At 39.7% G+C, this 11,146-nt stretch overlaps 1 long non-coding RNA gene across 1 annotated transcript; it reads right to left on the bottom strand.

Moving 5' to 3' along the window:
- Positions 1-674: 674 nt before the first annotated feature.
- Positions 675-3,944, bottom strand: LOC115796680 (uncharacterized). Its single transcript, XR_004021321.1, has 4 exons — positions 3,676-3,944; positions 3,473-3,579; positions 1,690-1,773; positions 675-771 (listed from the first exon to the last, which is right to left on the bottom strand). It is a non-coding gene; the product is annotated as an uncharacterized LOC115796680 (long non-coding RNA).
- Between the last annotated feature and the right edge of the window lie 7,202 nt (positions 3,945-11,146).

The following is an 11,146-nucleotide window of genomic DNA, read 5'->3' on the forward strand; positions in this document are numbered from 1 at the left end:
AAATTTGGTTGAAAAGTTAAAGGAAACTTTTCATTAACACAATGTAATCTCATCAAAAAACCAGAGCCAGCAAGAAAAAATAATTTTAATCATTTTTTTGTTAAAAAGAAACTGTTTATTGCTAATCTTTAAGGTACTTAACTTCTGTGACGTTCATGCTGAAGGTGAGCAGTTGAGTTTGAGTCAAACAGTTACAGGTCACATGTGAACACAAATTTGTTTTTGTTTTTTGTTTATTTTAGTTTTTTATAGAAAAGAAGCAGTGTTGTAGGTACTTTACAGATCAGAAAGAAAACATGGAATTTGGATTTTTTCTAATGTTTTTCTAATGTTTTGGATGGTTTATTAATCTCTCTCTCTTCCCCCTCAGCCCCAACCAGTTGCTGCAGCTGGCTGCTCCTCTCTGAGTTGGTTCTGCTGGTTTCTACCTTTTAAAAAAGGAGTTTTTCCCTCCCACTGTCACCAGTTGCTTGCACATAGTTGATCCTCTGATTGTATGGTCTTGACCGTACAACAAACAGTGCCTTAATCCAGCTGTTTGTTGTGATTTTTCACTGTATAAATACAATTGAATTAAATTAAATTCATCTCAAGTCCGTTAACTTTGACCTTTAAACATTTTTATTATTTATTGACAGCTTTAACAGTGAGAAACACAGAAGTGGAGACAGTACTCACAGTCTGGTGGAGGCAGCTCCGACCTCCATGATGTCATGCTGCAGACTGAAGCATCAGCTCTTCCTGTGGTTTTTACTTCGGCCTATGAAGCAACTGTAAAGATTTAAAAATAGTTTCCAAAGAAGGCGAACTGCTGTTGTTAAACAGTCAAAGCTTGTTTGAATGAACTGTCAGAGGTTTTCTCGTGTTCTCTCATAGTTTGATTCATTACATTCTAATATACTGTTTTCTTACAGGCACCAAACCCACAATAAAGATTTGGCTGTTCAGAAAGTCATTATCAAACGAGTATAAAAATATTATATAATGATCTGATGAGATTAACATTTAAAGTAATTTAACAGAGATATTTGATAAAATGCAAAACAAAAGTAGTTCTGATGGTAAGACTAGTTGAAAAGTAGGAGTGCTGATTGAGACTCATGTAGGTGAGATATTTCACTGCATGACTGAAATGTTTGATTAGTCTCGAAGGTCATGTGTTCACTAAAGTCAGAATGAATGTGTCAAACATTAACAGTGCACAACATTGTTGAAAACAGCTTTGTAAAGATAGAAAGATGTTTCAGTTTACACAAAAGTGTTGGATGGAAATTTAACCACAAAATGTTTTGATCTCTGGCTACATCTACTAACCTGTTATAACACTGCTTGCAATGACTACACCATTTAAGACTGAAGGTAAGAACAGCAACACTCAGAAGGACAGTGTGTGGATACATCAGGTCAGTGAAGAAACAAGGTCTTCAACCTGTTTACTTTTTTAGCCACATTAAATTTATAACACATGAGTGACACTGTAACAGTGACATAAAATCAATGCACGTTTCCTGTCTCAGCTCAGATGTCACAACTTTTGCAGATTGTGACCATTTAATAGAACCCAATAGAAATATTTACAGCAAATATATTTTACTAGAGGTCTGCTTGACATATTTACTACCATAAATTATTGAATGTGGTTTTCATGATACTAATTATACACATGAGTATACACCATTTTATGAGTACCTTTGCAGTAAAGATGGAACCTGATCACTTCAGTCCAACTCTGCCCCCTCCAGTGCATCATCCAGCATTACATCATTGTTCTTCCTTGACAGAAACAAAGTTATACACAGTGTGACAGTAAGTATACATGGCGGATGTAGAAGCATTTTATTGCCATTAAAACCATTAAACACACAAAATAATTCACACCTTTTTTTTATTTCAGTCAGTAAACATGCACCATTATATTCTATACTATAAAAAAAGAAACAAAAACTAATAACCTAGCACTGTTAATCACTCCTCATGTACACACTGCTCAATGTACTAATAGCAGAGAAACAACTTCCCGTTTCAAGAAAACCTTTCTGCTGTCATCAGTGGCCATGCTAATTAGCCTGAACAAATGATCTTCTTACAGCCTCTGACAGTGGACTCGTCCTGTTGGATCCTGTTCATACTGTTGACCATAATATTTTATTACAGAGATTAGAGCATGCCATAGGTACTGCCATAGGTACTGGTAAAGGTACTGCACCGCAGAAGTTTGAATCATATTTATCTCATAGACTCCAATTTGTTCATGTAAATGGGGAGTCTTCTTCACACATTAAGGTTAATTATGGAGTTCCACAGGGTTCTGTGCTAGGACCAATTTTATTTACATTATACATGCTTCCCTTAGGCAGTATTATTAGAAAGCATTGCATCAATTTTCATTGTAATGCAGATGACACTCAGCTTTATCTATCGATGAAGCCAGATGACACACATCAATTAGTTAAACTGCAGGAATGTCTTAAAGACATTAAGGCCTGGATGACCTCTAATTTCCTCTAAATTCAGATAAAACTGAAATTCTTGTACTCGGCCCCACAAATCTTAGAAACATGGTGTCTAACCAGATACTTGGCATTACTTTGACCTCCAGTAACACTGTGAGAAATCTTGGAGTCATTTTTGACCAGGATTTGTCCTTCAATGCACATATTAAACAAATATGTAGGACCGCTTTTTTGCATTTGCGCAATATTTCTAAAATTAGAAACATACTTTCTCAGAGTGATGCTGAAAAGCTCATTCATGCATTTATTACTTCTAGGGTGGACTATTGTAATTCATTATTATCAGGCTGTCCTAAAAAAAGCCTTCAGCTAATTCAAAATGCTGCAGCTAGAGTACTGACAGGGACTAGGAAGAGAGAGCAGATTTCTCCCATATTGGCTTCTCTTCATTGGCTCCCTGTTAAATCTAGAATTTAAAATCCTTCTCCTCACATACAAGGTCTTGAACAATCAGGCCCTTTCAGCTTTCAGGCCCCTCTTCTGTGGAAAAAGCTCCCAGGTTGGATTTGGTAGATAGACACCCTCTCTATTTTTAAGATTAGGCTTAAAACTTTCCTTTTTGATCAAGCTCATAGTTAGGGTTGGATCAGGTGACCCTGAACCATCCCTTAGTTATGCTGCTATAGGCCTAGTCTGCTGGGGGGTTCCCATAATGCACTGTTTCTTTTCATTCACCTTATTTACTTTGTTTATACTCCACTCTGCATTTAATCATTAATTATTTTTAATCTCTGGCTCTCTTCAACATTTCTTTTGTCCTGTCTCTCTCCTCTCAGCCCAACTGGTCGTTACAGCTGACTGCCCCTCCCTGAGCCTGCTTCTGCTGGAGGTTTCTTTCTGTTAAACGGGAGTTGCTCCTTCCCACTGTTGCCAAGGGCCTTAGCCACCACCAGGCCACAGCTACCAAGGGAGCAGGCCAAGACATCCGGCCACACACCCCAAGACCCACACGCACCCACCTCCCAGTGACGATCAGTGGCGAGCAGCGAAGAACAGCAGGGAGGGGTAACTCCCGCCCTTCGCAACCCTGTCCCACAGGGCCCAAGAACACTACCACCAGGGTTATCTGCTTGGTTATAGACAGAAAAAGGAGGTCACTCAATGAAATAATCAGTCAATCAAATACTGAGCTTGCATCTTTCTTTAAAGAGTTTCCACACACCTGGCGTTAGTGGGGAGTGGGGTTCCACATGAAATCCTGGGACTGCAGCTCAGTATTTTCCTCTGCAGGTCCTGAATGCTTTCATCAGGCTGGCCACCTCCTAATGTCACAGTGTACATTCCCTCCTTTAAAAAACATAAATTCAACCAGGCCAGGTAAAAGATGAACTTCCTTTAAAAAGATGTTTTCCTCAACTGAGATCTCTAATCCAGACGCGTAGTGATGAGAGTGTGAACCCGAAGCTTCGATAAGTGCTTCGAACCCTGAGCTTCCAACTCCAGAGAACCACTGCTTTGAAGCTTCAGGACAAAAAAAAAAAAAATAATCACGTGACATATGACGTCCAAAGCAGCAACTGCTTCGTTCTTGGAATGAATCACGTGATTCAGGTGATTCGCTGGTTACGAGTGAAGGAGCGAGAGCGAGACAGTCGGCCAGGTTCATATTCACACTGCTGTTCACACTGTTCATATTCACATATTCTCCAATCTCATTGTACATCCTGTATAATGACAATAAAGGCATTCTATTCTATTCTATTCTATTCTACACAGTTTTAGTGTTGTGATGGCCAACAGTTACTGCTGAGTTATGAATTAAAGACAATCTTTGCTGGCTCGTCCTTTCAACATGATGAAGGACGCTGTCATATCAAGATTAACGCGAAAGTGGTAGTTACACAAGCACACCCAGTTAATGTCATGTTTTCCCAGCACTCTGCTCAATAACACAACACACACACATTCATTCATCTGTATTTGTAAATAGAACCTGATATCATGATATTTGGTCAGAACGTGTGTGCCTCAAACAATGCAAAGATGCTTCAGATCACTGTGCATGATGACTGTGTGAGTGTGTGCATGCAGATATGTCATTGAAATCATTGCACTTTTCCAGGAGAGGGTGCTATAATTGAAGCTTTTAGTAATTAACCTATTTTTGAAACAGTTGTTCAAGCGGTTCAGTGCTTCACAAAAGCTTCATTTTCTCATCACTACAAATGCGTTTTGAGCAGCTGCTCCTGTGCTCTACAACCCTCTTACTTCCTGTCTCCCATGCATGCAGTGTTCCTCCTTTCTTTCCCCTTTATAGAGGAGAGTCCAAACCTACACCAATCACTTACTTCCAGTTCTCAACTCCAAACACCCAGTAGCTGGACTAGAGTGGGACCTCCACTCCCACATAGGTGTGGCCTATATCACAAAAAACAAACCAAAAAACAAAAGCATGCAAAACTTAACATAAAATCATCCTAACCCCATGCTTTGTAGGAGATCCTCTGTTATTTTCACTTTGCCACACATATGCTGATTTTTTTCTCTATTTCAATGCAACAAATGACCCTGTTAATGAAATCAGGCTTAGTCCTTCATGTCCAGCACTGAGACCTTCCTGTCATGCATGTTTATCTAGTACAGCTCCAGGAGATCCCAACAATCTTGAATGTAGAGAAATTTCAGTCTTTATATCATCAGGTATATCATCGTTTAAGATTAGTGGGTCTACTGTAGTGGCCCCACTTGCTACTTAACTGCTGTCTGCCCTTCAGTTTTATTTACACTTTAGACATTGAGGATGTTGGGGGTAGGTGTGGGTGAATCATGCTGATTGACATTCAGGTGCTCATCATGTTTCTGTCAGCTCAGTTTTAATAGCACTCTAGTTTTCATACAGACATCCTCACATTCACATTTCATTCACTCACGTATTCCAACACATGCAGCCAACATTTCAACTTCCAGATAAGTGGGGATGAGAGCAGGCACCCCTTTTTTCTTCATCCGATGTAGGACGGGGATTGGCTAGGGTGTTGGAGATGGCTCTGGAGTTACTGTTGGCTCAAGTGACACTCACTCGTCCACGCGCCAGAAGATGGGTTAATGAGTGGAAGTTTGTGTCCCATGGTTTTTTGTCTTGGTGTGTATGTTTGTCTGTGTGTGTGTGTGTGTGTGTGTGTGTGTGTGTGTGTGTGTGTGTGTGTGTGTGTGTGTGTATGGGGTTTGCTGTGCCTCTCCCCTCTGGGACATGTTTGCTCCCTGCTGGTCAATGCTGCCCACCTGGGAGGTGGGCACTCAGTGGTTGTGGGGTGCAGGGCTGGGTGTTTTGGCATGGCTGTTGGCCAGCTCCCTTAGGGGTTGTGGTTCGGGTGGGGGTGGCCTCCTCTTGGGTTGGGCACTCGGTTGTCATCGAGATGTGTGGTCCTGGGTCTTCATGGGGGGGCTGCGGGTGGCCTGGGTTTCATGGGTCTATCTCTGGCTCTGGGGTTCGTTGTTGTGGCTTCTTACCCTCCCTCCTATGTTTCATGACACACACACACACACACACACACACACACACACACACACACACACACACACACACACACACACACACACACACACACACACACACACACAACAGAACAAGAGTATATACTTGTTTTCTGTTCTATGCTTCTGTTTCAGATGCTATTTGGTGTTGTTTTTGTTTTGTCCTCTTTTACTAAAAAAAAAAAAAGAAGCAAAAAGCTGCAGCAGGTCTTTGCTTCTGAACAGCATTCATGCACATCCAAAAAGACAACAGGGTGACTCAACTTTAAACTCAACTTCTAAATATCACACAGACACTTTTGGTAGCATTTGAACTTTATATGTACTTACAAGCACTCAAAGCGCTTGTATAAGCACTTTGAGTGCTCTGACTGAGTAGAAAAGCGCTATATAAGAACTAGCCCATTTACCATTTATAACCATGTGGTTCTGATAGCCAGCTGTATCTGACTGAATATACACAAGATATGACAATTTATAGACATGAACACTAAACTCAGCTAACAATGCACAGCTGTTCAATTTGTCTTCACTTTCACTCAGATGTGATCGTGTCTTCACTCAGTTCTCTTTCTGCAACCTGTGAGACACACAGGAAGTAGAGAACAGAAATGAACAAAATTTTAAACAAGGATAGAAATTTTTTTTTCCTTTGGTGCATATTTGGTACAACTCCTACACATGTATATGTCATTTAAAAAAAAAATATGAACCATCATTTTTTTTTATAGCTTGCATTTTATATTTAACACCTCTCACATTTTGTCTGAATGTAATGCATGAGGCATCATTAATTCTCACCTTTGAGTTGAGCACCACCCAGGCCTGAGGTGTAGTAAATAGCTGTAGAAAACAACGTATCTTCATCTGATGGAGTGAGAGGATAGATAACCACAGTAACATTGGTGATTAAGATCCCTGTTCAATATTCATGTTTTTGTGGGGTTTATTTTGAAATTCTCTAATATCTGATGTTCAGAGGTAGAGAAAAATATCAACGTCACTTCTACATCAGCTCTTTATGTAAGTCACTGTTAACAGGACACTAAACTAAATCAAGTTTCTGCTGTCTGATGACAAGAGCTGCTCTGATCAGCTTCTTGGTTTTTACCCTACATTTCATTAGTGTAGCTTTGTGCTAAGCTAAGTGACATTTTATCTGAATGTAACACATAAGGCATCATTAACCACAATTAGTCTCACCTTTGAGTTGAGCATCACCCTTGCCTGAGGTGTAGTAAATGACTCTAGAAAACAATGTATCTTCATCTGATGGAGAGAGACAGTGGGAGTGAGATGACTGAGAACCAGTGATGATGATCTCTGTTTGCTATTCACTGTTTTCACTATTTTTGAGGTCCAATGGGAAATTCTAAAAAAATCAGATTTTTCAGAGGTGAATCAGAAAATGAATGTCACTCCTACATCAGCCCATTATGTAAAACACTGGTAACAGGACACTAAACTAATTCAAGATCTCCTTTTTTTCTGGCAGTAACACTTCGATGGCCAAGCCAAGTTTATTTATAAAACACTTAAAAAACAGCAACCACTGACCAAAGTGCTGTACATAAAACACATCAGGACAAGAAAAAAATAAAACTTACAAAAGTTAAAAATTACACACAAATAAAACAACTATAAAATGCATAATTTATGCTAACAATACATCAATAAAATAATACATACAAATAAAACCAATAATAAAAGCATAATTTATCCTAGAAATAAATAAGTTACAAATTTCAATAGACAGCCGCTCATATTAATCAAAGGCCAAACGAAATAAGTGGGTCTTAAGAGCAGACTTAAACTTGGCCAATGAAGAGGCCTGTTTAATGTCTAATGGCAAAGCGTTACAGAGTTTTGGAGCTGCCACAGGCTCTGTCTCCTCTGAGCCTCCGCTGTGTCCTCGGCACATCCAGGTACAACCGATCAGCTGATCTGACTGACCGGGAAGGAGTATTCAAGTGCAGCAACTCGGAAAGATAACGTGGGGCAAGGCCATGAAGTGACTTAAAAACAAGTAAAAGAATTTTAAAATGAACTCTAAAATACACGGGCAGCCAGTACAGTGAGGATAAAACAGGGGTAATATGCTCTCTCTATTTCGCGATCCCGTCAATAGGCGCACAGCAGCATTTTGAACCAGTTGCAGATGGGCTAGAGCAGACTGGCTAAGACCAACATATAAAGCATTGCAGTAATCCAGTCTAGTGGCAAATAAAAGCATGGATTACAACTTCAAAATGCTTCTTTGATAGTATATTTTTCATTTTCACCAGCTGCCTCAAATGAAAGAAGCTAGATCTCACCACTGCACTGATCTGATCCTCCAATTTAAAATTCTTGTCCATAATAAAACCCAAATTTGTGACAGATGGCTTTACATATTGTGATAATAAACCCACGTCCACGGGGGAAGATCAACCACCGAACACTAGGGCCAAAGACAATCACCTCTGTCTTTTTTTCATTAAAATTCAAGAAATTTATGCTTTCTGAGAATGGTTCTGAGGGGGAGCAGATACAAAGAAAATAACAGAGTTCCCATAATTGAACCCTGTGATACTCCACACGTTAACGGAACAGAGGAGGATTCAAACTCATTTAGATTTACGCAGAAAGACCTTTGGGTCAAGTAAGACTTAAGCCATTTCAAAACAGTGCCATGAAAACCAGCACAGTGCTCTAAACGAGAAATTAAAATATCATGGTCCACTGTGTCAAAAGCAGCTGTTAAATCTAAAAGCATTAAAATGATCTCCTGTATCTGTAGTCAAAATAATGTCATTAAACACCCTCAACACAACAGATTCTGTGCTGTGGAGAGGGTTAAAACCAGACTGAAAGATCTCGAGAATATTATTTTTATTTAAAAAGGCTTTCAACTGTTTATAGACAACTTTCTCAAGTATTTTAGACAGAAAAGAGAGTTTAGAAATAGGCCTAAAATTAGATAACACAGTGGGGTCCAATCCAGGTTTTTGATCAGTGGTTGAACTGAGGCATGTTTAATAGATTTAGGAACAACGCCTAAGGATAAGCTACTGTTGATAATAACGAGGACTAGTGGGCCTAAGGCAGCAATAGCCTCTTTAAAAAGTTGGAGATCCTGAGGGCTTCAGCTGACTAACAGTCTCATATAACAAAGGCAAAGTAACCGGCTCAAACTGGTACAGGACAGTCGAGCAAGGAACAGAGAATGAAGGGTCAAAGGTTGGAGGTGATATGAGGGCCTTAACATTGTTTACTTTATCCACAAAAACTTACAGAATTCCTCACATACCTCAGACGAAGGCTCAATACAAGACTATCCTTGATAGGTGCTCTCGTTTGGCATGTTTCACAACTACCTGGTAGTGATGCCAACAGTCCCTTAAAATTTGAAAAGACACCTGTAATCTGTCTTTTTTTCATTTACGTTCAGCTTTCTGACATTCACGTAGGGCAGCACGAGTGGTGTCATTTATCCAAGGCTCTAGCTTAATTTTAGATTTCCTGAGCTTCAATGGGGCCACTTCATCTAAAGCAGTCTGGCAAATAGAGAGAAACCAGGAATTAAGCATCTCTGTACCTAAACATGCAGAATCCAGAATTCTGCAGTTCTGTTCAATAATGGTGGAAAAGCAGACAGCAGTGAGCTGGTTTACAACACGACGACTATATGCAGAAACCCAAGATTTCATACGGCCACAAGGCATAGCAATGTCAAAAAGCATGGGCTTATGATCCAAAATGACAGCATCATTTAACGACAAGTTAGAAATAGAGAGACCATAGGATAAAACAAGGTCCAGAGTATGCCAACGTTCTTGAGTGGATGGGGTTGGACATGGGCTAACAACCCCATCCCATAAAAACCCAAATGTTATGGAAACAGCCACAAATAGATCTAATTCTGCTGGGTGTGAGGGGCTTCCAGAGTCACCAGATTTCTAGTGGTGAAAGGTATGATGAAGCCATAAGCAGAAAAATGGGAAAAAAATGAGAAGCCATAAGCAGACAGAAGTCGAGGGCGCTTTGTTGCTGCCCTACAGGCCAGTTGGTGTAACAGGCATGGACAGGCTGTAACTGTGTCTGCAAAAATGATCAGGTACGTGCAGTATAGAGGCAGGTCATTTTTAGTGTTGTAAAAGTTTAAGTGTCATGTAGACATAGTAAGCTTAACCATTACAGCATTTATCATAATAATAAAACCGTTACTGCACTTTAAATCAGCAGTCAGCTGATTTTCAAGCTGACAGCATTGAAACCATTAAACAGGGAATGTAAACTTGCGGCCCGCCGAATACTGCTGCCACAGCTACTATACACCAATCTATAGTCATAGCCCATTTCATACCGTCTCTGGCCAGTCTGAATTGTCAAGAAATTGCCAGAAACTGCAGTTTTCACTCTTTCACAGTTGTCAGTGTCTCGCCTGTATCAGCTCTCTGCTTAGTCTCCAACTCTTTAAATGTTGCTTTTAAAAGATCTGTCATCTAGAAGCTTCAGAAATGATCACATTTCTGATACATGTTAATGCTTATCACTGTAACCAGAGTGATAGAGGTCAATGACTTTGATTCTCATCTGTTCTTGAGTCTCTTTAGACTGATGCTTTTTCACCTACAGTAGGTTTGGCTGGCTTCTTATTTCCTTGTGTTATCTTTTTTTAAATAGTTTGATGATGTGAGACATTTAAGCATGTCAAATATGAAATAAATAAATAAGAAGCACCAATATTTTTTCCCAGCATTGTATTCAGTTTGGGTACAAGCTCATGTTTCAGTTAGAGCCTTGTTCAGTATCAAACTTCACACATATATTTCACTGCTGACCACAAACATGGTGCATCTGTTTTACAAGAAAAGAAAAGCGACAGTTTGAGATGAGCAGTTGACCACAGTGTGTGTACAGGCTGCAGCAGCTCTTATTTTTGTAAACAGCATTCATGCATCTAAAAAAAGAGAGCAGATGGAAGTTGATTTAGCTTCAAACTTTAATCAACAGACTCATGCTTTGTTCAAACCGTATATGTACAAAATCATGTGGGTCTGGCAGCCAGCTGGATCTGACTGATTAGACACAAGATATTACAGTTTATAGACATGCACACCACACACAGCTTGTTCAGTTACCCAAACAATAAATGATAATTGTGAGTTATATCGTTG

This window comes from Archocentrus centrarchus, chromosome 18 (assembly GCF_007364275.1).
Source record: "Archocentrus centrarchus isolate MPI-CPG fArcCen1 chromosome 18, fArcCen1, whole genome shotgun sequence".
NCBI lineage: Eukaryota > Metazoa > Chordata > Actinopteri > Cichliformes > Cichlidae > Archocentrus > Archocentrus centrarchus.